Here is a 27948-nt window from a genome sequence, read left to right as displayed (position 1 = left end):
TGATATGACAGGCTGGGTAGAAGGGAGTGGTAATAAGACAGTGGTCAGGAGCAAGAGCCAAATTGTCAAGAACATACTCCACATTGACAGGCTACGGATAAACTTCAAAGCAATGAAAGCACAGCAGTAAGTAATAGGCTAATAGTGGAGCTATGCATTTAGGAGGCATAATTACAAACATAGCTTTGCTTGAGGGCCCATAAATAAATCTGCCCATGCCCATAGAATTAAGCCAGCAAAATTTGGAGAGCTGTAGAACTTTCTAAGAAGTGCGGCTCAGTCTTGCAGAGGAGTTTATATCTTTACTGTAATCCATAAAAAAGTCTTCTACATTTCCTACTGTCAGACGTAGAAGATGCTGAATCTGGTGCTTTTCAGTCAGCAGTCTGAACAGTTCTTGTTGCCAAAGCTGCTGGCTCTCTGCAATCCTTACTCTGAATCAACAAGGGTGAACAATCTTATACTATCAAAGCTCATCCCCTCTCAACTGGAGCTCATGTCATACAGTAAAAACCCTGTGTGTGCCATCCTCCATTGCTTGTTTAAACGTTTATCTTGCTAGATTTCTTGTCTATACTTGTCGTATCTGTTTGCCATTCATTTGTTCTTCTGGTGTCAATATTTGGCTTATGGTCTTGACTATTCTTCTATTTATACGATTCTGTACTTTCTATGCTATCTCCGTTGTGACCCAGATTTTCGACCTCCCTTTTGTGTTATTTGTTTGTCTTTCTTGTAACGTGTCCACACTTTGGCACAAGGAGGCACTGTCATCGCATAGGATATACAAAGGCAAGCTGGCAGAGATGTTGGGGGGGGGGCTGGAATTTTAGGGTACTATTTACAGAAAGGGAAGGGAAAAATTGGGAAAAATTGTGGCAGATAAAATATATTTATTTGTTATTATTAAAATGTCTTTGCAAAAGAAATATTAAAATTTACAAACATATATAAAAAACCAAGGCAAGATTAGGAAGCTTATCTTCCTCCATGCATGTATTGACCCCTGTTATTATTAACTTGTTTGATATTCTTTTATTGCTTTATTCTTCAATTTTCTGTGCATGCTTTTACTTTCAAAGAAAGGGACAGGAAGGTATAGTGTTTGAAAACTTTTAGGATCTCTGCAGTTGCCTTAGGATCATTTTTTCACCAGTGTGCTGGTAAGAGCATGATCAGTGAATATTGATACAATGGGGGTCATTTACTAAGGGCCCGAATCGCTCTTTTTCGTCGGGTTCCCCGAAATTACCGGTTTGCGTCGACACCTGGTGGACATCGGGCGCACTACCTTAGTGAATTCCCGGAAGACCCGAATCCTTGACGGAGAACGCGCTGCTGGATCGCGACAGGACCGGATAAGTAAATGTGCCCCAATGTTGCACTTTCTTTGTAACTTCTGACTACATGCCTTTGTATCACAAGCACTTAGGTTACAAGTATCCTTTTTTTTATTGATCGTGACTATTTGTAGGCCCAAGCAGTGTCTGAATTCTGTCTTGAATGGCTGTGTCCCGGTTTCAGGATTTTGAGCCGCGCTCAGCACATAGCTTATTATATACTTAATCCTCTATCTGTATCGCTCTGTATGCTCTGTATCCTACGCTGCCCGTTGTTGAGGGCAGCCTATTGAAACTAGATGCCACAATCCTGTGCCCCAGGTTACAATTCCAACACAGGATTGCAGCGCTTGCTCTTACAATTTCTCTTAAGGTATGGTCAACACTTATATCTACAGCTGAATTACAGCACTTTCCCTTCCTGTCTAATATACATCTTGCTCTAATAAAACACCCTATGGCCGTTTCCCCGCTAACACGCAGCTTCCTCTGGGGGTAGTCACGCCCGTTCTCTGGCAACTTTTGCTCTGTCCATAATGATTGGCATTCTGATCAGCCAATTGCATTCTTTCACTGCATATCTTGTCCAAGATTGATTATTGAATACCAATAGGAACAATAGGAACAACCGCTTCTACTGTATACAATCCCTATACCAACGAAAAGATGAATACCAATAATAGTATATAGGACAAAAGAGTATCACTCATAAGCCATAATTCCAATATTAATAAAAATGATTAAAATCTTTATTTATACACAATAGGGCAATTAAAAACCACTAAAACATACAAAAAAATCCACAGAACCAAAAAAGAATGGGGGTGGTCAATCCATAATATACATGTCCATCCATTATAGGATATCAAGATCGATTATTATTCTTTTTATAATTGCAAGGTAATGGCATATTTTGACTCTGATGTGAGAGTAGAAATGGGGATATGATGAATTTAATTTGTATGAGTGGATGAATGAATTTTATTATAATATAAATAATGAACATCGGGAGTGGGGGGGTTGGAGAGGGATTTCGATTCAGATGTGTTAAAAGTTGTTTTCCAGTGATTCATTCAGGCCATTGGGAGTGAGGCAATTGATTTTGAAGATCCAGAACATTTCTCTCTGTATTTTTGGTGGTGCATGAATCTGTGTCTTGAAACAGTGGGGCTTATTTATTAAAGGTCCCGCGGATCGCAATTTTCGTCAGCTTTTAGAAATTTTCAGGATTTGCGCAGCTGTGACAGCTATTTAGAAGGGGATTGTGTCGCACAAGAAATGCAACAGAAATCTGGGGTCGGACCGTCGGACAATCCGACGGATTCAGACTGAGCGCGGGATTTAACTTTAAAATTATGACACAAGACATGCACTTACATAAACCGGGAATAAGAAGGTGAACTCCAGCGGACCTGAGCGGGGAAGTGACAGATTGGGGAAATCGGGCACAATCTTCGTGAATCGCGGCAAAACTTATTCTCGTCGGACAACGCACAGCGGGAATCGCGCAGGACCAGGTAAATGTGCCCCACTGTCTTCTATGTAACCATTCGTAGTGTTACATCTATCGCTGTTCATCCTGGTTTTTAGTTGTTGTGTGGTGCGGCCCACATATTGGAGGCCACATGGGCACTCGATTAGATAAATAACGAAGGTTGAGGAACAGTTTATGAAGGTTTTGATGGGGAACACTTCATTGGTGGTGGAACTCCTGAAGGTCTTAGCTCTATTAGTTATATTGAAGCAGCATTTGTAACCGGATAAGCCGCATTTTGGATTTTTCTTATAAGTGTTGTTTCGAAGTTTGCTGGGGACTAGACTGTTTTGGCCCTTCTGAAGACGATCCTCAGTTTTTAAAAAAAATATGTTTGGACAGATATGGGTCGGTAAGAAGAACAGACCAGTGTTAGTTCAAAATTATTTTGATGTGTTCATGTTCACTGTTAAAGGTGGTGGTGAAGTTGATATTAGAGTTTTTTTCAGTAGAGATAGGCTAATGTTGAGTGTTATTTTTGGATTTGGAGGGTAGTAAAGAGATGCCTTAGTTTCCAATAAGCATTTTATTAAAAAGTACCAAAGTTTTGTTGAATTAAAATCAGGAGCAGTTCAGCAGAATCGCTATCAATTCCCAAATTGATTTTTGTGAGTGGGATTAGGACTCTGGCCTAGTTGTTACAGGATTAAGGCTTAATCTTGTCTGGCAGTGTCCTTATTTCACTCTGTGCTATCTTCAGCTCACTCTCATTAGTAAGTCTCATTGACTATGATTGACTATCTTGTCATCAAATCCACATCCCATGTACTTGTCTCGATACTAAGTTAAGCTCTTTACTCATAGTCATGAGGAAACTGATATAGCAAAATAATAAAATATTTAGACCTACACAAACATAGTGGTTGAATTATACAATCACAGCAAAAAAGGTATAAAAATGGTGCCACTGTGTGTCAAAAGGGTGCTTTCCAAAAAATGGATAGGATGTAGGATAGAAGATGTAGCTTTTCCTTGGTCCACAGCTATACTAAACGATGAGTTTGAGTGCCCTGCACAAAGTGTCTTGGGATGGGGTGGAAAATAGTTGATGTCCATTCATGATTACCTGCTAGTGAGAACTCACAGGAGGAAAGGCATTAAAAGACATAAGACTTCCAGGAGAGACTGAGAAATTAGCCCTTTAAGTACATATTAATTTACTTTATTAATGCCGTTAATGTACTGTACAGTTACTGTACAATAGCCACCCTGACCTCGTAGTATATTTGGGTGACACAGACAGCTCCCTAGCTGGGGTCATGAACATTCTTAGGGATTTTGGACGATACTCAGGGTTTCACATCAACTGGGATAATTCAGTTAGTGCCCCTGGTTCCTATTCCGGGTGATCCCCAAACCATAGGTCCCATACAGGTGGCATCCAAAAGTAAACGTCTGGGAGTGGTGGTAACCAGTCAACCGAAGGATTAAAAGATAATTTAGAACCCTTACTCTCCCGCTCACTAACCAAAATTAACACATGGTGTAAGCTCCCTCTGTCCCAGTAGGAAGAGGGAACCTGATTAAGATGGTTCTGATGCTGCAGCTCTTGTATATCCTACATAACTCTCCGATATGGGTACCACAGACCTATTTTCATAGGATACAAGGGATGTTCCGCAAACTAATTTGGCCGACAAATCCCAGGTTATATTTCCTGGCCTCTTAGGTTCAGCATTATGTAGAGTGGGGTAAGATAGAGGAGGTTAACATGGCGGGCAGTCTAATCAAAGGGTGGACGGGGCTTCCTACCCCTGTACACGCCCTGGAAGCTGAATTTGGAGGAGGACCGCTTAGTAGGAAACCAACGATGTTACTTATGGGAAAGGTACAGCGTGAGGTGAAGGACATTTTGGGTACAGCCAAATTCACTTCTTATAGTGCTACATGGAGAAACCCGGCATTACCAGAGATTTTTCGGCTGGAAGGTTTCTCGCCCTGGGAGGAAAGGGGGATCATTACTATAGAGGATCTATGCACCGATGGTGTGTGTAAAATATTTAAGGACCTTAGTGCCACTTATCAGCTCCCCAGCTCCTTGCTTTTTTAATATCTGCAACTGAGACATGCCTATGACACTCAGCACAGATTGACGCCGATTACGGTAGGGCCCTGTGGTGCTCTGAATAGGGCTTTGCTGTCTACTTCTACTAAAGGGTTAATTTCCTTCTATAACACAGTATTATTGAACAAAAAATTTGAAAATATACCAGTGAAATGCCGGGCCAAATGGGAGAGAGATATTGGACCTATTCCAGATGAACAGTGGTCTGACTGCCTGGAGGTTGTACCAACTCTGTCTCCAAGTGAGTCTTACAAAATGTCACATCTACTCATGTTGCATAGAGCAGTGATTTTCAACCTTTTTTGAGCCGCGGCACACTTTTTATACTTAGAAAATCCTGGGGCACACCACCAACCAAAATGACACTAAAACAGTCATATTATACATATAGTTAATAATATAGATTCTAAATTTATTTTACTCACTCATTGGGAAACCTGGGCCTGTTTCGATAAACACAAAAGGGATATCCTGGCAGGAATGGTGGAAAGACACACACAAAGCTCTTCCTCAACAGTTCTCAGTTTCTCCCTGTTTTTAGTATATGGTGCTGATTATTTTGTGGCTCATATACTGCAAAATAAAGGGGTACTATGAGAAGTACTATGGCCATGAGGCCAGAGTACAAGTGCCAGCTCATATACTCCGCATATGAGCTGGTACTTGTAGTACTCCAGCCTCATGACTATAGTATTTCTCATTGTTATATGCAGTATACTGCTGGAGCACTACAAGTACCAGCTCATATGCTGAGTATTTTGCCAACAGTTCATATACTCAGGCAAAAGCTCATATAGTCAGCATTATTGGTGGGCATTACCTTGGTGGTGGGCAATTGCGGGAGTCTCTCCGCTCTCAGGATGATGCGCCGGCCTCAGTGACGTCATTTTGTCGCACGAGGTTCAAAGCTTGCACATGTGTTATTGTACACGTCTCCTACATTGTAAGAAGCCATGACTGCGCATCGCGGCGCATCGCCGGGAAACAAAACACAGGGGGCACCATAGTTTGGGGAAATTTCCCCGCGGCACACCCGACCATGTGTCGATGCACACTAGTGTGCCACGGCACACAGGTTGAAAATCACTGGCATAGAGCATACAGGTCGCCACTATTATTATGTAAAATAGGGGTCCGTAGGGACTCATGCTGTCCCAGGTGCGGGACTGAAGAGACGGGTGTTCTGCACATGATTTGGGAGTGTGGGGAATTAGAAGGACTCTGGAAGGAAGTGCTAGAACTCTTGGGTAAGGTGTACTCAGAGGCCATACCAGACACTCCCCTCGCTTGTTTATTAGGAATCCTTGATATAAATAATGTCTCGTCCTCCAATGTTATAGGGATTCAACGGTCTCTATACCAGGTTAGGAAGCTAATTTCTGCTCATTGGATTAAACCAAGGCCTCGGCGCTAAGGGAATATAAAGATGGGGTTAACAACGTTATTAGACTTGAATATGGAACATATTTGAAAAGGAATTCTGCCATCACGATCCTTGCTCCAACTCAGAGCGAGCCTGCAATAGGAACTGTCTTTAGCCACTTAAGTGAAAACGTGGAATGAAGTGCCTCTGGGCATATTAGCCAAGTCCTCGGGAGCTGACTCTGGGGTGGGTGCGGGGTCGGGTTGGTTTCTTGGTCATTGCAATTCGTTGAAAAACATAGCTCCAATACTGTCAAATATTATTGGTACAGTTTTTATTGTGATTGATTAAGTCTGTTTGTAATAAAGTGTAATATTTCTGCAATTTCCTACATGTAACATACCTTGTCAATAGAGCTGTAATGCATGACCACTTGTTTGTTTGTGTTTACAAAATCAAATAAAGAATTATCTGATTTAAAAAAAAAAAAAAAAAACCCTGCATTTCATAGTTTATGTGGAGATATTCTATGTCAGTACTATTTAGATGGATGTCTCCCAGTGGGCAGCAATGAAAAGTCATCCTTCTTCTGGACGTTTGGCAATACAATTCAACTTATGGAGATATTCTATTCTCCATGTATATAATGATCTCTACACCATAGAAAAAACATATTGTTACAAACTGTGTCTGGGTTTTCTGCAGTTCGTAGGGTTCATTGAGACGGCCATCTATGAAGATGTATATGCGGCCAATTATATGTCCCCACAGACTGCAATGGCAGTCCGGTGGCGGTACAGTGCCACACATGTCTGGCACCTTTCCGCGCTGCACACAGGGAAAAAGATAGAAGCATGCTCTATCTTTCCCTGTGTGTGCGGCCGTGCGCCGCTTTTCTTGATGAAGGGGGTAGGGGTCACCTCCTCCTCCTCTCCATCACATAGCTGTATGCCTACGGCTGTGTAAACGTATTTTTAGTCTGAGATGATGCTGAAATCTATGTAGATCTTTTCAGTCAACAGTCTGAACAGTGCCCTAGTGGCTGAGCTGCAAGTTAATTCTACTTGGCGCATCTCTCTACAAACTTGCTCTGAATTAGCAAGGGTTAATGCTCTCATTCTCAGAGTTCTACCACTCTCACCTGAAGCAGAATCCCGGGTATGATAAATTCCCCTTGTGTGCTATTCTGATTTTCTGCACTTTGCTTGCTATATGTCAGTACTTATGCTTTTTCAATATTTGGCTTACGTTTTTGACTATTCTTCTGTCTATACAATAATGTGCTTTATATGCTACCTCTGTTGTAAGCCGGATTGTTGCTCTCCCCTTAGTGTTAATTTTGTTAGTTTCATATCCACACTTTGGCACAGGGAAGGACCGTCTTCAAGGTTGTCGCGTCTCGTCTAGCATATGTGGAGGCAAATAGGCAGGGGTGTTGGGTGGCTGGAGTTTTAGGGTTCACTGTCCTGTCTGTCATCTAGTGTCCCCATTACATTTAACAGATTAAAAGTCATCCAAATGACCAGAAAACCAAAAGGGTTAAAACGGGATTCTGGCAGGCCTACCTTCCCAGGATGAGTTTGCAAGTCTTTTGTTGTAAATTCTATGTTGTGCACCTGTCCCAGATTTTGATAGCAGCTAAAAATTGTTTGAATATTTCATAAAAGGGACTTACACCTAGAGCAAATTCAAATACCCAAATGAACAGTAATGCATATTGGTATGAATTCAAATGTGTATACTACAAGGTAGTTTCAAGGTAGCTACCTACAGGTATTAGCAGTGCCTGGATTACTGCTTCGATACACATTTCACCAGGGCTTCTTCAGGAGACATCACTAAAAAGGTAATGGGGCACATACACTAAGGGTCGCGCGCTGCACTTTTGTCGGACTGTTCATGTTCTTTATGGCTAAAACGTGTGTGCACTTGGATTGTGGCGTACGCAAGCCTTTTGTGGCGCTGCTGCACTGGCCTCCGACACAAATTAGGGGTGTGCCGTCTGACGGCCCAACTGATTCAGACTGAGCGCCGTATATAACTTTCAAATTGTGTTGCACGCCCTATGTTAAAGGTGCACCACAAAAAAGGTGAACTCTGATCAGGGAAGCGACAGATTGTGGATTTCTGTGAATTGCCGCACACAGCATTACAGACGGACAATGCATTTTTAGTGCACTCCAGTGACTTTGTAAGTCAAAATGCCCCAATATGTCTTATCATTGTTAATGCTACGCTATATTATGTGAAGGCGCCGAGAGCCGAGTGACGTCACCTACTCTTGGCAGCAGGAAGAGGAACAGAAAAAAAGGAGGCGTGCATAATTACATAGCGGAGGAGCACGGAATCAGCCTGGTGATGAAGCAGTACCTCATTTGAGTATATTATAAATGTATATCATAAAATATTATAAATATGAATATATTATAAAATCCTTTTTTGACTAAACTATAGATTTTTTTCCCTAACCAAACTATGTGCCAGTATCAGTAGTACATAGCATAGAGGTTGGTGAGCTCAGGTCATTTCACCCTGGGTCCTGTGATAGACCTTTAAGGCAGGAAAGGTTAAGGGCAACTTAGATTGGAACAGAGTTTAAGGGCTAAAGCACAAGATTGTCGTGTTTCATGTACTGGCTGGAAATCAGGGACTGATCAGCAAGGGTGCTGAGGAAAGAATACTACATCCTAGATATATATGATGCAAGGAGTCCCTGCTTACCTTGCAAAACAGCAGTGTCAAAGTTTGGCTCTGAGATTCTACATGGAAGCAGTGATTTCTTGCACATGCGTGTCCATCACATCACATGGACAGATTATATCCACTGGAAGTAGACATAAAAGCTTTCCATAGCGGGACAGCAAGCAGAGATCTATAAAACGGTGAGGAATTGATACAGAAGGTATATTGGAAAATTGTATAACTCTTTCTTAGACAAACCATATCAAATATTTGCTGAAAGTGGACAACCCCCTTAAAGCTAAAACAGACTCAAGCGCTCTCAGGATCTGGGAAGGAGGAGGGTGGTTTTATCCCAGAGTTATTCAGCTACACTATATTACTGTATTATAGCAAATATTTGATTTACTAGCAACCTAAGGACATTGCGTGGTTTAAAGTACAGGATCTGTACATGGACACCTGGCAGAACAGGTCTAGTGACAGTAATTTATTCTATATTGGCCACCAAATATAGATATTATATAGGATTACATGAACATCTCCCTGGGCGTTGTGTCTGGTTTTGCAGATGGTTACAATCCCGGATGTCTATAGCGCATAGTCATTTATTTATTTTAATAGGAACTACATTATCCATTACCCTTCCCACCTGTAGAGGTGCTGCACCAGCTTATGGATGATTGCCAGGGTATTAGTGAAGGGAATCCGGCTCATCTTAGTGAGCTGGTTCATTAGGCTCCGCTCACTAAGAAGAGCCGGCTCTTCTGGCTCCTGAACGGCTCCCTATTAAATATATAATGTATGTAAGTCACCCCACTCCACTTTCAACCCGATTTTATCACTGAGGTGAGCCGGCTCATGTCGTTCACGTGAATTAGCCGGCTCTTTGTGCCGGCTCGTTCACGAATGACCCATCACCACAGGGTATAGCAAACAGACATTTTCCATAGTGCACAACTTCCTACACGTATCTGCTGATCATAGTAGGATGTGAAGCCACATATGAGCTCATTAATGACCTGTACCTGACATTGTGCAGAGCTGTAACCTGACTCCTAGGCTAAAATTAATTTTAATGAAGTCCAGATGCATTTGTCCTGGCTGAGTAAGGGGGGCACATACTTTCTACTTTAGAACATGTTTCAGCTGCGAATCAAACTATATTAATGTATCAAATTTTACAAGGAGTGTGGTGACACGAGTGACACAATGTTATGGATGTAATGAGATTTTCCAGAACATAATCCATGTCATTACAGAAAGTAAAACAGTAATTATAATGGAGATAATGTATCATGTGCACACATAGGTGACAGCGCACATCCACAAGCTTTACCTTACAGAGAGGAAGCTGCACGGATTTACCTACAGACATAGTAAACTCGTCCCTCTGACAGCTATAATGGGGAAGTCTAGCAATGTGTTTTATGGGAAGTGCAGGTCATGGCCACTGAGGGTGCGGCCGGGGCCATTAGAAAGGGCTGGGGTTATGCTTCAAAGCTGTGCGTCATCTCATCTTACTGAATCTCAGGGTTTCACACTTAAAGCAAAGGACTTAAAGGTGTTGTCCAGCAACTAAATTGTTATTGTTTGTAATATGAAAAGTTATACAATTTTCCAATTTACTATTAATATAGGTACAGGTTTCTAGATCTCTGCTTGCTGTCATTCTACAGGAATCTTTATTGTTTAGTTCCTGTGGATAGACATTGGTCCATGGTCATGTGATATCACACAGGTGCAAGTGATTATTATTATATCAGTGATCATGTGATGTCACACAGGTGCACGGCTCATTATATGCCTGGTCATGTGATGTCACACAGGTGCATGGCTGATTATATCCCTGGTCATGTGATGTCACACAGGTGCACAGCTCATTATATATCCTTGGTCATGTGATATCACACAGGTGTGCGGCTTGTTATATCCCTGTCATGTGATATCACACAGGTGCATGGCCATTGGCACGTGAGAAGAGCTTACCAGTAGATGACATACATGATATAACAATAGTCGGTGGAAGCCATGTTTGTGTCCTGTATACCTGCACACATCTTGGGCAGGTAGCCATAAAAGAAGCCGTGGACCATGTGTTGATCACATGACCATGGACATGGGCCCAACCCTTTTAAGCTGAGGGTGTTTTGAGGGTGCACTTGCACCTGAACCCAGAAACCTAACCAAATGTGGCCAATAAGTTGTCTCTTCCCCATATGAATAGGTTAGTACTATAAATGATTGGGAACCATCTTGTTAGCTCTCATATTAAAAAGAAGAATCCCTTTAATATTGCATCAGGACTGTGTTTCTAGGTGCCACAGAACCAGAGATATCAACTGTTGGAAGGTCGGCTGTATACTACAGGGGGCAGGCAGGCTATATACTCCAGGGGCTGGCTGGTTATATACTACTGGGAGCTGGCAGGCTATATACTACAGGGGCTGGCAGGCTATATACCTATATACTACAGGGAGCCGACGGGCTATATACTGCAGGGGCTGGCAGGCTGTATACTACAGGGGCTGGCAGGCTGTATACTACAGGGGCTGGCAGGCTATATACTGCAGGGGCTGGCAGGCTATATACTGCAGGGGCTTGCAGGCTTTAAACTACAGGGGGCTGGCAGGCTATATACTAGAGGGGCTGGCAGGCTATATACTACTGGGGGCTGGCAGGCTATATACTGCAGGGGCTAGCTGGCTATATACTACAGGGTCTGGCAGGCTATATACTACAGGGGTTGGCAAGCTGTATACTACAGGGGACTGGCAGGCTATATACTAAAGGGGTATTTCACTGAATGAATTACCGATGTTAGTGAGTAATATCTCCTTGATTGACCTGGATTCACTGTAATGGAGGTATAGTGTCAAAAGAATAAAACGTAGCTTTTATTTCTTCAAATTATAAAAGATAAAGAGACAGAGCTCTGAGTGCACATTAGTTTGTATGTCTAATCCACTGCTGAACCAATTGGATGCTGTGTGTATATACTGTACTCCAAAAATGGTTAACAGCAGGGGAAGGGTGACATAACTAAAAGTGGGGTGTGATAATGGATTGGCTCACACCCCTGTTACTTTATAGTGAGGAGGTGTAGTCACTATCATTTAAATGGTAGAGAAATGATAGTTTGTCAGGTAACTGCAGGTTCGTATCCTGCCTGTTCCAATCTGGCTTTATTTCTGTATAGATTGGATTTAGATACACTGACTTTAACTCAAGACTAATAGCAGCCAATCTTAAATTCTGTGGGCAGACACCACTCAGTTTTTGAAAAGCTAATGGGCTGACTGAGCTATATATCTTCTGCCTAGACTGGCTTGAGTATGAGCGGCTAGCACTTCCTCACTAATAGATACCCCTAAGACCCGACGCGTTTCATTTTGCCATTATCATCAGGGGTCTTAGAATTTGGCATGATGAATAAGGGTATATGATATAGAGCTGCGTGCGGTGTGCACGCCCGGCATAGTCGTGGCCGTGGCGCGCGCCCGTCTAGCTCCGCCTATATACAGAGTACTGAGCCCGTCATCGCTAACGAGCCCCCCTCGCCTGACCAATCGGGTGTTCGAACGTCACTGATGACGTATAATCTATGGGCGTGAAAGTTCGGGCATCTCTGGATGACAGGTCATGTATGGGCGTCATCTAGTGTGTAGGCGTCTACATGTGTTGGCGTCACTAGGCAACACTAGATGTTTGTAGGCGTCACTGGTGACCTGTAAAGTGTGGGCGTCTTGTTTCGACCAATCGGATTAAGGGGGAGGTCCCTACCTCTTCCGGACATTCCCCTCTTAAAGATTCGGCCAGTCGGAGGCTAGGGGGAGGTCCCCATCTCTTTCGGACACTCCCCTCTTCCTGATGTGATCGCCTAGAGTTACTGTACGGGTACCGGGTTGTACTGTATCCTGTTACTCCGGTGTTCTGACTCAACGGACTACTTAATATCAGGTACCATCTATCTGTGTACATTTAATACCGCACGTCCCACTCCCGTGGAGACAGAGGTGTTTCAGCAGAGCTACCAAATATAGGTGATGCAGCGGAGGTACCAGATAAACCTATTGGTTTGTAGGTGCAAGTCCTGTTGCTATGGGAACCGGAATACTTCAGCCGGGCTCCGACAGTCTTTAAACTTCTCTAAGAAGTATGCCCGAACAACTACACCGATACGACATCCTTATGGTAACAGTACCGAGGGTGTTGTCCGACTTTGTAGAATGTTTAATAATTGGAATAGCACTGCTTCCAGTGCTTTTATTGCAGATTTACTGATTCACGTGCAGCAATATTTTGGGTCATATTAGCTAATGAGGATTGTTTCCACTGCCCACTAGTATACATATATGTGTAACTCAGTTGTTATTCCATAGTGAGATATTGATCAAGATAGATACTGTCAGGATATTAAACCTGACAATACATCATTTATACTGGGGGATGAAACACATATGACTTTATTCAATGAAGCTGGCGTAGGATATAAAGTCATTAATCCCATGGGGTTTTACACAGTTTATTCTGAAAGTCCATTGAGCCTACTTTCTGAGGATCAATCTGTCCCAGTCTCCTCCTCTGATTGGGGGTCTGATCTCCTCGATACCTCTAAAGGACAGGGCTTTCTGATCCCCCTGATGTCGTAGCCACATATGTCTGGCTATGGGGGTATCTCTGCTGTCCTTGATGTCAAGCATATGTTCTTGAATTCGTTTTTTGAATTGTCTGAACGTTTTCCCGACATAATCCGCTGGGCATGTACAGGTGGCTAGGTAAACTACTCCTACCGAGGAGCAATTGATGAAATCCCGTATATCATAACTCCTCCCAGTTGATGCACTCGTTATTTGTTTACAAGGAGTGATCCATTTGCAGGCTGAGCAGTGTCCACACCGGAAGGTCCCTTTCGGTTTTCGCTCCAGCCAGGTCCCACTGGGTTTGAGTGGGGGCAGATAGCTGTGGACCAGCAAATCTTTTAAATTCCTGCCCCTTCTGTAGGTTATAGCTGGTTCCGGTGGGATCATATCGGTCAATTCCTTGTCCAGTCTTAGAATATCCCAGTAGTTGTTGATAATCTCACGTATCTCTCTATTATGAGTGTCATAGGTGCCAATGATCCGTGTCGTTTGTTCTGTGGGTTCTTTCATTTTCGGAGATAGTAACGATGTCCTATCTACTTGACATGCCGCTTCATACGAGTCCACCAAGATTTTATTTGGAAATCCTCGTTTCCTGAAGCGTTGTGCCAGTTCTTCTGATTTTTTCTTAAACTCCCTGATACCACTACAATTCCTTCGCATACGAAGGAATTGTCCCTTGGGTATCCCCTTCTTAAGGGGATATGGATGACAGCTATCCCACTTAAGCAGATTATTGGTCGCTGTGCTCTTCCTGTAGACCGTGGTGGCTAACTGTCCGGCATTGGTCTTTTTAATTTCTAAATCCAGGAAAGCTATCTTCTGCATCTGGATCTCCGATGTAAAACGGAGACCTAGTGTGTTGTGATTCAGGGCCGCCACAAAACAACTGAGATTCTCGGGAGTTGATGTCCAGATTAATAGGACATCGTCTATGTACCTCAGCCACAGTGGGACATGCTGAGTCCACTCTACCATGTCCTCTCCGAAGACCACCCTGTCCTCCCACCAGCCGAGGTATAAGTTTGCGTATGTGGGGGCACAGGGTGTCCCCATCGCAGTACCTCGGCTTTGGTGGAAGAAGGTGTCCCCGAAGAGAAAGTAATTGTGGCTGAGGACATATTCAAGAAGGTCCAAAAGGAACTCATTGTGTTGGTAATATTGGGTACCTCTAGCTTGTAAAAAGAAACGTACTGCCTCGATCCCTTGCCTGTGCGGGATCGAGGAGTAGAGGGCTTCTACGTCTAGGCTAGCCAAATAATGGTTTTCATCGACGTATAACCCTTCCAGTTTCTTTAGTACTTCCATCGTGTCCCTCACATAAGATGGGAGGGACAGGACGAAGGGTCTCAAAAGCTTATCCAGGTAGCAGCTGGCATTCTGTGTCAGGTTGCCCATCCCTGACACAATGGGTCTGCCCCTTAGGGGAGGGTATCCCTTATGTACTTTGGGCATCGCGTAAAACACTGCAATCTGTGGATGTTTGGGAAGCATGTATTTGTGTTCTGACTCAGAGATCAGGTTTCGTGCCTGTGCTGAGTCCAAAATAATTTTGAGCTCCTCCTTGAAATGTTTTGTGGGATTATGATCTAACTTCTGGTAGCATTGAGCATCCTCAAGAATTGTACTGCACATTCCCTCATACAACTGTCTGTCCATGCAGACGATGTTCCCACCTTTGTCAGATGGTTTTATGACAAGGGTGGCATCATTCCGCAGTGAATTAAGGGCTTCCATATCTTTTTTTAATGGAAATTGTGGTATTTATAACCCTTAGGATTCAGCTTCCTGAGGTTTCTGGTTACCAATTCCACAAACGTGAGTATAGTCTCCTATTGGGGGAGCTTTTGTGCTTTTGAGAGTGAGTTCCGTAAATGGACCTTGTCCCTCTTCCCTATTTGCTTCCGCAAACAGCGACTCAAGATCACTGAGACCTATGGCATCTGATTCCTCTAAACCGTGTTCAATGCATCTCTTGTTTCTCTGTATCTGAAAATATTTTCCCCATTTGAGTTTTCTCGCAAATAGGTTAATGTCTTTTGTCCATTCAAATGCATTGACCTTAACATCTGGGACAAAAGACAACTTTCACGCCCATAGATTATACGTCATCAGTGACGTTCGAACACCCGATTGGTCAGGCGAGGGGGGCTCGTTAGCGATGACGGGCTCAGTACTCTGTATATAGGCGGAGCTAGACGGGCGCGCGCCACGGCCACGACTATGCCGGGCGTGCACACCGCACGCAGCTCTATATCATATACCCTTATTCATCATGCCAAATTCTAAGACCCCTGATGATAATGGCAAAATGAAACGCGTCGGGTCTTAGGGGTATCTATTAGTGAGGAAGTGCTAGCCGCTCATACTCAAGCCAGTCTAGGCAGAAGATATATAGCTCAGTCAGCCCATTAGCTTTTCAAAAACTGAGTGGTGTCTGCCCACAGAATTTAAGATTGGCTGCTATTAGTCTTGAGTTAAAGTCAGTGTATCTAAATCCAATCTATACAGAAATAAAGCCAGATTGGAACAGGCAGGATACGAACCTGCAGTTACCTGACAAACTATCATTTCTCTACCATTTAAATGATAGTGACTACACCTCCTCACTATAAAGTAACAGGGGTGTGAGCCAATCCATTATCACACCCCACTTTTAGTTATGTCACCCTTCCCCTGCTGTTAACCATTTTTGGAGTACAGTATATACACACAGCATCCAATTGGTTCAGCAGTGGATTAGACATACAAACTAATGTGCACTCAGAGCTCTGTCTCTTTATCTTTTATAATTTGAAGAAATAAAAGCTACGTTTTAATCTTTTGACACTATACCTCCATTACAGTGAATCTATATACTAAAGGGGGCTGGCTGGCTATATACCAGAGGGGCTGGCAGGCTATATACTACTGGGGGCTGGCAGGCTATATACTTCTGGGGCTGGCAGGCTATATACTCCAGGGGCTGGCTGGCTATGTACTGCATGGACTGGTAGGCTATATACTGCAGGGGCTGGCTTGCTTTATACTGCAGGGGCTGGCTGGCTATGTACTACACGGGCTGGCTGGCTATATACTACAGGCTCTGGTAGGCTATATACTACAGGGGGCTGGCAGGCTATATACTACAAGGCCATTGCTATATACTACAGGGGGCTAACTGGCTATATACTACAGGGGGCTGGCAGGCTACATACTACAGGGGCTAGCATGCAATATACAACAGGGGGATGGCTGTGTACCACAGGTAGCTGGCAGGCTATATTCTCCAGGGCTGACAGGCTATATACTACATGGGCTGTGACCAATGCATCTCCCACCCTAGGCTTATACTTGAGTTTCCCATTTTTTGTGTTAAAATGAGGGGTCTTATACTTAAGTATATACGGTATCTTTTTTTCTGAAAAAGACAGTTTTACTATAAATCTTTTTGCAATGTGCACACTATTCTCTATGGGGACATGGGGGAGCCAGAAAAAGGGGTCCTGGTGACAGGTTCCCTTTAAAGAAGAGCAGAACAGAACTGCCATAATATGATCTGGATATTCAGGTACCAATAATCCACAGTCTTGAAAAAGTTAACTGATCATTATTAAGTTTTATAGAAACAAACATATATAATAATAGGAAAATATTAGAACAATAAAGGGTAATGTTGGCACATTTTGCCAGCTCTTCTTTTGTGGAAATATTTGTACATTGCTACTATATGTATCTCAAAACTTAAAGGACATCTATCACCAGATCAAGGATTTAGAACCAAGCACTGACATACTGGAGTGCGCCCCCTCTGGCAGGATCTGCTGTTCTTTTAGCTTCTTATTCCCTTGTTTTTAAGAAAAACAATGATGAGGGGGTGACACAAGAGCTTACAGTCCATGAGGATGAGGGGGTGACACAAGAGCTTACAGTCTATGAGGATGAGGGGGTGACACAAGAGCTTACAGTCTATGAGGATGAGGGGGTGACACAAGAGCTTATAGTCTATGAGGATGAGGGGGTGACACAAGAGCTTACAGTCTATGAGGATGAGAGGGGTGACACAAGAGCTTACAGTCTATGAGGATGAGGGGGGTGACACAAGAGCTTGCAGTCTATGAGGATGAGGAGGGTGACACAAGAGCTTACAGTCTATGAGGATGAGGGGGGTGACACAAGAGCTTACAGTCTATGAGGATGAGGGGGTGACACAAGAGCTTACAGTCTATGAGGATGAGGGGGGTGACACAAGAGCTTACAGTCTATGAGGATGAGGGGGGTGACACAAGAGCTTACAGTCTATGAGGATGAGGAGTGACACAAGAGATTACAGTCTATGAGGATGAGGGGATGATACAAGAGCTCACAGTCTATGAGGATGAGGGGTGACAAAAGAGCTTACAGTCTATGAGGACAGGAGGTGACACAAGAGCTTACAGTCTGTGTGGATGAGGGGGTGACACAAGAGCTTACAGTCTATGAGGATGAGGGGGTGACACAAGAGCTTACAGTCTATGAGGATATGGGGGTGACACGAGCTTACAGTCTGAGGAAGAGGGGCAGACACAAGAGCTTACAGACTATGAGCATGAGGGAAGACACAAGAGCTTACAGTCTATGAGGATGAGGGGGTGACACAAGAACTTACATTTTATGAGGATGAGGGGGTGACACAAGAGCTTACAGTCTATGAGGATCATAGTATTATAGTATCATAGTATATAAGGTTGGAAGGAGACGCAAGTCCATCAAGTCCAACCTTTAAGAACTAAATAAATGTTTTATCCCCATAACCCGTGATTTTTTTTCTCTCCAGAAAGGCATCCAGGCCTCTCTTGAACATGTACATAGAGTCCGCCATAACAACCTCCTGCGGCAGAGAGTTCCATAGTCTCACTGCTCTTACAGTAAAGAACCTTTGTGCAAGAGCTTACAGTCTATGAGGATGAGGGGGTGACACAAGAGCTTACAGTCTATGAGGATGAGAGGAGTGACACAAGAGCTTACAGTCTATGAGGATGAGGGGGGTGACACAAGAGCTTACAGTCTATGAGGATGAGAGGGGTGACACAAGAGCTTACAGTCTATGAGGATGAGGGGGTGACACAAGAGCTTACAGTCTATGAGGATGAGAGGGGTGACACAAGAGCTTACAGTCTATGAGGATGAGGGGGGTGACACAAGAGCTTGCAGTCTATGAGGATGAGGAGGGTGACACAAGAGCTTACAGTCTGTGTGGATGAGGGGGTGACACAAGAGCTTACAGTCTATGGGGATGAGGGGGTGACACAAGCTTACAGTCTGAGGAAGAGGGGGTGACACAAGAGCTTACAGTCTATGAGGATGAGAGGGGTGACACAAGAGCTTACAGTCTATGAGGATGAGGGGGTGACACAAGAGCTTACAGTCTATGAGGATGAGAGGGGTGACACAAGAGCTTACAGTCTATGAGGATGAGGGGGGTGACACAAGAGCTTGCAGTCTATGAGGATGAGGAGGGTGACACAAGAGCTTACAGTCTATGAGGATGAGGGGGGTAACACAAGAGCTTACAGTCTATGAGGATGAGGGGGTGACACAAGAGCTTACAGTCTATGAGGATGAGGGGGGTGACACAAGAGCTTACAGTCTATGAGGATGAGGGGGGTGACACAAGAGCTTACAGTCTATGAGGATGAGGAGTGACACAAGAGATTACAGTCTATGAGGATGAGGGGATGATACAAGAGCTCACAGTCTATGAGGATGAGGGGTGACAAAAGAGCTTACAGTCTATGAGGACAGGAGGTGACACAAGAGCTTACAGTCTGTGTGGATGAGGGGGTGACACAAGAGCTTACAGTCTATGGGGATGAGGGGGTGACACAAGAGCTTACAGTCTATGAGGATGAGGGGCTGACACAAGAGCTTACAGTCTATGAGGATATGGGGGTGACACAAGCTTACAGTCTGAGGAAGAGGGGGTGACACAAGAGCTTACAGTCTATGAGCATGAGGGAAGACACAAGAGCTTACAGTCTATGAGGATGAGGGGGTGACACAAGAACTTACATTTTATGAGGATGAGGGGGTGACACAAGAGCTTACAGTCTATGAGGATCATAGTATCATAGTATCATAGTATATAAGGCTGGAAGGAGACGCAAGTCCATCAAGTCCAACCTTTAAGAACTAAATAAATGTTTTATCCCCATAACCCGTGATTTTTTTTCTCTCCAGAAAGGCATCCAGGCCTCTCTTGAACATGTACATAGGGTCCGCCATAGCAACCTCCTGCGGCAGAGAGTTCCACAGCCTCACTGCTCTTACAGTAAAGAACCTTTGTCTATGGTGATGGTAAAATCGCCTCTCCTCTAGGCGTAGAGGATGCCCCCTTGTTCTGGTCACAGGCCGAGGTATAAAAAGATCTTTGGAGAGATCCTTGTACTGTCCGTTCAGGTATTTGTACATTGTAATGAGGTCTCCCCTCAGTTGTCTTTTTTCTAAACTGAATAATTCCAAATTTTTTAATCTGTCAGTGTATTCTAGTTCCCCCATTCCCCTAATAATCCTGGTTGCTCTCCTCTGCACCCGTTCCAGCTCTTCTATATCCTTTTTATACACTGGTGCCCAAAACTGTACACAATATTCCATGTGTGGTCTGACCAGGGATTTGTATAAGGGCAAAACTATGTCTTTATCATGAGAATCTATTCCTCTCTTGATACATCCCATTATTTTATTTGCTTTAGCAGCAGCCGCCTGGCTCTGGTCACTAAAATTAAGTTTACCATCCACCAATACCCCCAAGTCCTTTTCAGCTTCAGTTTTACTAAGTAATTGACCATTTAGAACATAATTATACTTTTTGTTTCCATGGCCCAAGTGCATAACTTTACATTTATCTACATTAAACCTCATCAACCATTTCTCTGCTCATCCCTCAAGCTTCCACAAATCCCTCTGTAATGCTAAACTATCGACCTCAGTATTTATTACTTTACACAGCTTAGTATCATCTACAAATATTGAAACTTGACTGTGTAAACCCACTACAAGGTCATTAATAAAAATATTAAAAAGAAGTGGCCCCAATACTGACCCCTGTGACACTCCACTGGTAACATCAACCCAATCTGAGAATGTGCCATTAATGACCACCCTCTGTTTTCTATCACTAAGCCAATTACTTACCCAAATACACAGATTTTCTCCTATTCCCAGCAGTCTCATTTTATATACCAACCTTTTATGTGGCACGGTGTCAAATGCCTTTGAGAAGTCCAGATATACAACATCCACAGCATACCTCAGATCCAGTCTTGAACTTACCTCCTCGTAGAAACCAATCAGATTAGTCTGACAGGACCGATCTCTCATAAACCCATGCTGACACTGGGTTATAAGGTTGTGCACAGTGAGATACTCCAGGATAGCATCTCTAATAAACCTCTCAAATATTTTCCCCACCACAGCAGTTAGACTCACGGGTCTGTAGTTTCCAGGATCGCTATTTGATCCTTTTTTGTATATTGGTACCACATTTGCTATGCGCCATTCCTGTGGAACATAACCAGTCCTCAGTGAATCTTCAAATATTAAAAATAACGGTCTGTCTATCACCGTACATAATTCATGCAGAACCCGGGGGTGTATGCCATCTGGCCCAGGTGATTTATCTATCTTAGTGCTTGCGAGGCGGCACTGTACCTCTTCCTGGATTAAACTGTTGACATTATAACAAGAATTAACATTATTCCTCATTGTGTCTTCCACCAGGGGATTTTCCTGGGTAAAGACAGTTGAGAAGGCGACATTCAGTAGATTGGCCCTTTCCTCATCTCCTTCCACCATGACCCCCATGTTATTTCTAAGGGAACCCACACTCTCTGTTTTTAGTTTCTTATCATTTATATACTTGAAAAATAATTTGGGATTATTTTTGCTCTCCCTGGCAATATTTCTCTCAGTCTCTATTTTTGCGGCCTTTATCTGCTTTTTACAGGATTTATTTTTCTCTCTATAATCCTGTAATGCCTCATCGCTACCTTCACGTTTTAGCACCTTAAACGCTTTATCTTTCTCGCTTATTGCTTTCCTTACAAGACTAGTTAGCCACATAGGGTTTTCCTTGTTCCTCTTATGCTTTTTCCCATAAGGTATGTGTTTCTCACAGGACTTTTTCAGAATATATGAGAAAAAGTCCCATTTTTGGGGGAGGCTTTTGTCTTTGACAGCATTATCCCAGTCTATGCCTTTAAGGTCTTCCCTTAGTTGCTGAAAATTTGCCCTCCTGAAGTTTAGAGTGTTGGTTGCCCCTTCACTAACGCTCTTAGTAAAGCGTAATACAAAATCAATGATATTATGATCACTATTCCCCAGGTTCCCCCCAACCTGTAGTTTTGATACCCTATCAGGTCTGTTGGTAAGGATAAGGTCCAGCAGTGCCCCCCCTCTTGTTGGCTCCAGGACTAGTTGCGACAGGTAATTGTCTTTTGTTGTTGACAAGAACCTGCTGCCTTTGAAGGACCTGCAGGTTTCTGCCCCCCAGTCAATATCTGGGTAATTGAAGTCCCCCATGATAAGTACTTCACCATGCTTTGAAGCTGCATCCATTTCACTTATCAGCATTTCCTCTGCTGCCTCCATTATATTTGGAGCCTTATAACAAACCCCTAGTAATATTTTATTATTCTTTTTCCCTCCTCTTATCTCCACCCATAGGGACTCCACATTTGCGTTACTGATGTCATCTCGCAAGACGGGCTTGAGGCAAGAATTCACATATAAACAAACCCCTCCCCCTTTTTTATTTATACGATCCTTTCTAAAAAGACTATAACCATCTATAGTAACAGCCCAGTCATAGCTACTGTCCAGCCATGTCTCGCTGATACCCACTATATCAGATTTCCGCTCCAACATCAAGAGTTCCAGTTCCTCCATTTTGTTTGTGAGGCTTCTGGCATTTGTGTACATACACTTTATATGGTTTTCCCTGTCCGTATTCCTTTTGTCCTTATTCCCCAATCTCATTCCAGCCCCCCTCCTCCCCCATGGACTATGACTCTTCCCAGCTCTCTATGTACACTGTCTATTTGCCCTGCACAAGTGTAGTTGCCCTCCCCCCAGGTCTCTAGTTTAAACACTCCTCCAACCTTCTAGCCATTTTTTCCTCTAAAACAGCGGCCCCCTCCCCATTGAGGTGCAGCCCATCCCTACTGTAGAGCCTGTAGCCCACAGAAAAGTCAGTCGAGTTCTCCATGAACCCGAAACCCTCCTTCCTACACCAACTTTTGAGCCACTTATTTACCTCCCTGATCTCCCGCTGCCTTTCTGGTGTGGCACGTGCTACAGGCAGTATTTCGGAGAAAACTACCTTTGAGGTCCTTACCCTGAGCTTACGGCCTAAATCTCTGAAATCATTTTTAAGAACCTTCCACCTACCTCTTACTTTGTCATTAGTGCCAATGTGGACCATGACCGCTGGTTCCTCACCAGCCCCTCCCAGTAATCCGTCAACCCGATCCGCAACATGCCGAACCCGAGCACCCGGCAAACAACACACTGTTCGGTATGCACGGTCTTTGTGACAGATTGCCCTGTGTGTTCCCCTAATAATGGAATCTCCCACTACCAGCACCTGTCTGACCTTGCCTGTGCTCCCATTACCCTTCTTACTGGAGCAGACATTCCCCTGGTTGCTAGCGGCCACGTCTTGCTGCAGCATTGCTACCCCAGAGCTGATATCCCCCTCATCCGCCAGCCTGGCAAACTTATTGGGGTGCACCAGATCAGGACTAGACTCCCTACAACTCTTCCCTCTACCCCGCTTCTACATGTTACCCAACTAGCTGCCCCCTCACTCTGCACCTCCATACTTCCCTCCCCACACCCATCTTCCCCAGAGAGTTTGTACCGGGCACCAGCTTACAGTCTATGAGGATGAGGGGGTGACACAAGAGCTTACAGTCTATAAATTGAGGTTTCCATAAATCCTTATCATTACATTTTACCTTTTCTAACAGTTTTCTGTTGTTTTTTTGTGACTTTAAGTTTTATTGTGCAAATATGGAGAAGCCGAACTTTCTTGTCGTGTTCTTGTAAGTGTTTTGTTCATTTTTTCTTCTTTCTTTGCACCTATTTCATTTATTTATTACATTTTCAAATGCAGCAGGCTCTAGACATGTATTTCAATAAGCTTCAGTATTAGACCTAAAAATGCAAGGACAGATATGCATGGCACAAATATATAATGCTCAAATTTGAAAAATTATAGAAATTATATTAATAGAGAGGTTGTTAAACCTAGGTTCATAAAGTCCAACCAACCTAGACTCCTACAGTGATGACCTTGGTCAGTGTTTGCTGACCTTCTCGGTATGCAGACTCATATCTATCACATGTAGCCACAGACAGGTACAGCACTCTATTTTTAGGTGTTTTGGAAATACAATAGATACAGGAGTGTTGGTAATAAGGTGCACGTCCCATAGGTTAGTATTGATAGATGCTCATTGTTGCACATTGGTGAAAAGACATGAAACGCCAGAAAAAAAAAGTTATTCTTTATATAGAGAAGGTAAGTTATAACCAGGGTGTATATTCTATCCCAATATATTTGTTTATTTGCCTCCTTAAGTATTTCCCTTTGTCTCTTTGGCAGATAAGTAAAACATTGGAGAGAATTTATAGTGAATGATGTGAAGTCGTGCTCCATGAAGGTGTATGACTATTACGAGGTAATTACAGTGTGGCTCGCTTATGCCTAAAAATAATATATTTTGAATACAGACAGTCCCCTACTTAAGGACACCCGACTTACAGACAACCCACAGTTACAGACAGAGACCTCTGCCCACTGTGACCTCTGGTGAAGCTCTCTGGATGTTACTATAGTCCCAGGCTGCAATGATCAGCTGTAAGGTGTCTGTAATGAAGCTTTATTGATAATCCTTGGTCCAAAAACAGCAAATAATTTAGAAAATCCAATTGTCACCGGGGAAAACAAAATTTTGTCTGGATCTACAATTATAAAATATTCAGTTTCGACTTACATACAAATTCAACTTAAGAACAAACCTATGGAACCCGGGGACTGCCTGTGTATATAAATATATTGCTTATTGTTATTTATCCACTACATAGTGATATTATCTTTGTATTAGCCTGGCATTGTAAGCAGGGTCAGACTGGAGAGCCTAGGGCCCCTTTCCCCTCCCAATGAAATTGATTCTGGGCCCCCACCTACTGCAACATGGAAATATCACCTGTATATTCTTAGGTGCGTTTTCATTGCGTCTGAAAGGCACAACAAATGCATCAGGCAAAACGCATCTGTCACACACTTGGTTGTGGGAGACTCTCTTTCGGCTAAAGTCTGTGGACTGCCTGGACCGCCGTGGGGGATGATGGTACTAGCCGCAACCCGGGACCGGAATCTAAGTGGACCCATGGTCTTCGCCAGAGGGGAGCCACCATGTCCTTCCACGGGTGCTACTAGGCCCGTGGTAGCAGCCAAGGTAGGGACAGGCAGGACCTTGGGTTGGCAGGACTTTGGGATGGCAGGACCTCAGGAGTACAGGACCGCCACAGGAATACAGGACCGCCACAGGAACACAGGACCGCCACAGGAGTACAGGACCGCCACAGGAACACAGGACCACGGGAATACCACAGGAACACGGGAAACACAGAGGCGTCTGGAAACGCTCAGGAGGCTTTCACTTCAGTCGAAGGACTTTAAGATCCAGCAGGGGATGCTGGGAGCCGCCGGGCTATATAGGAGCCTGGAAGTAGCCAACGAGGAGGATGCTGGCCCTTTGAGCTCCTGGAGAGTCGGCACTCGCACGCCCTAATCTCTGCAGTGGATTCGGGTCCGGTCGGGATTTATTAAGGTTGGCGCTGCTGCACTGAAGAGCATCGGAACGCACTGGAATACACCGAGCCGGGCTGAGTGAAGGTAAGTGCAATTTTCGCAACACATTTTTTTTTTAAAAAATGCGGCGGTTTTCCGAATCCGTCGGGTTTTCGTTCGGCCACGCCCCCTGATTTCCGTCGCGTGCATGCCAGTGCCGATGCACCACAATCCAATTAAGGGAAAATCGGCGCAAATCGGAAATATTCGGGTAACACGTTGGGAAAACGTGAATCTGGCCCTTAGTAAATGACCCCCAATACAAACACATAGGGGCTTATTTACTAAGAGTCGCAGATCACACTTTTGTCGGACTGTTCGCCGGTTTTGGGAATTACACGGCTTTGACAAATATTTAACAGGGGTTTGCGTTGGGATTGTGTCACACGCGATCAGATTGAGATCACAAGACTGTAAAGGGTTAACTTCTATTTATGGGTTGTCTAACAAATAAGACTTGACCTGTAAGGATTGCAATGGTAGACATAGGAGGACATTTATCAGAGCCTCTATGCCAAAAAACTGGTTGTAAAAGACCTGAAATAATTGCAAATGCTAGCAAAATGCCAGTACAGGCAGCCCCGGGTTACGTACAGGATAAGTTCCATAGGTTTGTTCTTAAGTTGAATTTGTATGTAAGTCAGAACTGTATATTTTATAATTGTAGCTACAAACAAAACTTTTTTTTGTCCCAGTGACAATTGGAGTTAAAATATTGTTTTTCTGTAATGGGACCAATGATTATCAATAAAGCTTCATTACAGACTCCTTACAGCTGATCATTGCAATCTGGGACTATAGTAACATCCAGAGAGCTTCACCAGAGGTCACAGTGGGGGTAGAGGTCCGTCTTTATCTAGGGGTCGTCTGTAAGTCGGGTGTCCTTTAGTAGGGGACCGCCTGTAATTGTCATTATTTCTCTCTTTTCAGCATCTCCACGCTAAGGGCGTGCAGGGGCGTGAAAGGGGTGTGGCCAGCAGCTGCACCCCGTGCCTGCACACACCACTCCCTATTATTCTCGATTCAGTTCCAGCTGAACGGAAGCTTAACCGTACGATACATGAGGAGGCAGGAGCCTCTTGATGTATCCGGCACAGGCGGAGAGGAAGGGACTTTGTCATATGCTGGGGCAGGAACGCGGGTTTATGATAAATGTTTCACATATTGTTTTATCATTGGGGACTCCACCTATGGGACCCCCGCTGATCCAAATAATGGGGGTTCCTAGTCCTAATCCCATTCATCAGCAACGCCATACAACACTATGGGAGTGGCAAGGATAGCCAAGTACATAAAACCTCTGTCCTAGAGATATCGATGGCTGAAAGGTGTTTGTCCCAGGGGCTGGGAGAATGAGGTTCCACTGACCTAATCTACAAGTTTAATAATCAAGTATCCAGTCGCAGATTTATTACTTTTGAATAAAAGATTTACTAGAATGTAAGCCAGAAAGACATTTTGCTTTGATGTACCCTCATATATCGAATGGACTTTTCTATTAACTCTCTCTACAGGTGAAAAAAGGAGTCACTTTTGTTCCTTTATACATATTTGTACAAGACTCGATGTTATGAAGTAAAGAAGGAACTCCGGGGAACCCTATACTAAATATGTAACTGGATTATGTGGAATATTGTACTGTATATATAGTAATATTATCTGTATGCCTTATTAAAGGGGTTTTCCAATTAAAGAATGTTCTTAAATTTTAATCTGTTTACGTTTACACAATAAAGATCATTTTACCCCCTTACTTTACAGTTTTTCTAAGTTTTATTCCTTTCTAAGCAGACACTTCCATATCTCTCTATGCTAGGAGATGCTGTGTGCTGACAATGTGCTTAGATTATCATTCGGGGTTTACCTACACTTTTACTTAGAATAGGAACATTCACTAGTATCTGACACATAGATAGATGAGGCAGATCAGAGATGAGGGATGATGAGATGAATATAACACACAATAACACACTAGAGCTCTGCTACACCTCCACTACATCTGAGCTATAAAACACACAGTCCCCTGCCATAAAGATCTTATCTGTTTGCGGCTTGCAGATTTAGTCTCCTCACAATGCTACTTGTTGGCTGGAAGTGCCTGTGTCTGTGTGTGAGCTCCACTTGGAATGCAGGGGGAGGGGCTGGAGAGCTGAGAGACTGCAGCGAGCAGGAAGGAGGAGCTATTCATGAGACTGATAGAGACAGACTAGAATTATATCTGTGAAATTCTGGATTTTTGTTACTAACAGTAAATTAAAGAATATGTTGTTTTTTAAGAATCCTATATTTAAGAATCTTGTCTTCGTGGGAATGCTTCTTTAAAGATTCCTTTTTAAAAAAAGATCTATGCAATAAAATAGTGTGATGTGATTGTTACATCCTTGGGGTGTAATTTATTTCCAGTTTATAAAACTGGAGTAAAATATAAACTATCAAGTATGTATTGTTG

General features: G+C 43.5%; 1 long non-coding RNA gene across 1 annotated transcript; it reads left to right on the top strand.

Moving 5' to 3' along the window:
- Positions 1-18: 18 nt before the first annotated feature.
- On the top strand, positions 19-27174 carry LOC140106774 (uncharacterized). The gene is made up of 3 exons (XR_011850854.1): positions 19-126; positions 24249-24324; positions 27014-27174. It is a non-coding gene; the product is annotated as an uncharacterized lncRNA (long non-coding RNA).
- The last annotated feature ends 774 nt before the right edge of the window (positions 27175-27948 follow it).

This window comes from Engystomops pustulosus, chromosome 11 (genome assembly GCF_040894005.1).
Source record: "Engystomops pustulosus chromosome 11, aEngPut4.maternal, whole genome shotgun sequence".
Lineage (NCBI taxonomy): Eukaryota > Metazoa > Chordata > Amphibia > Anura > Leptodactylidae > Engystomops > Engystomops pustulosus.
The sequence above is the reverse complement of the archived record's forward strand: the minus strand, read 5'-3'. Positions and strand labels throughout refer to the sequence as shown.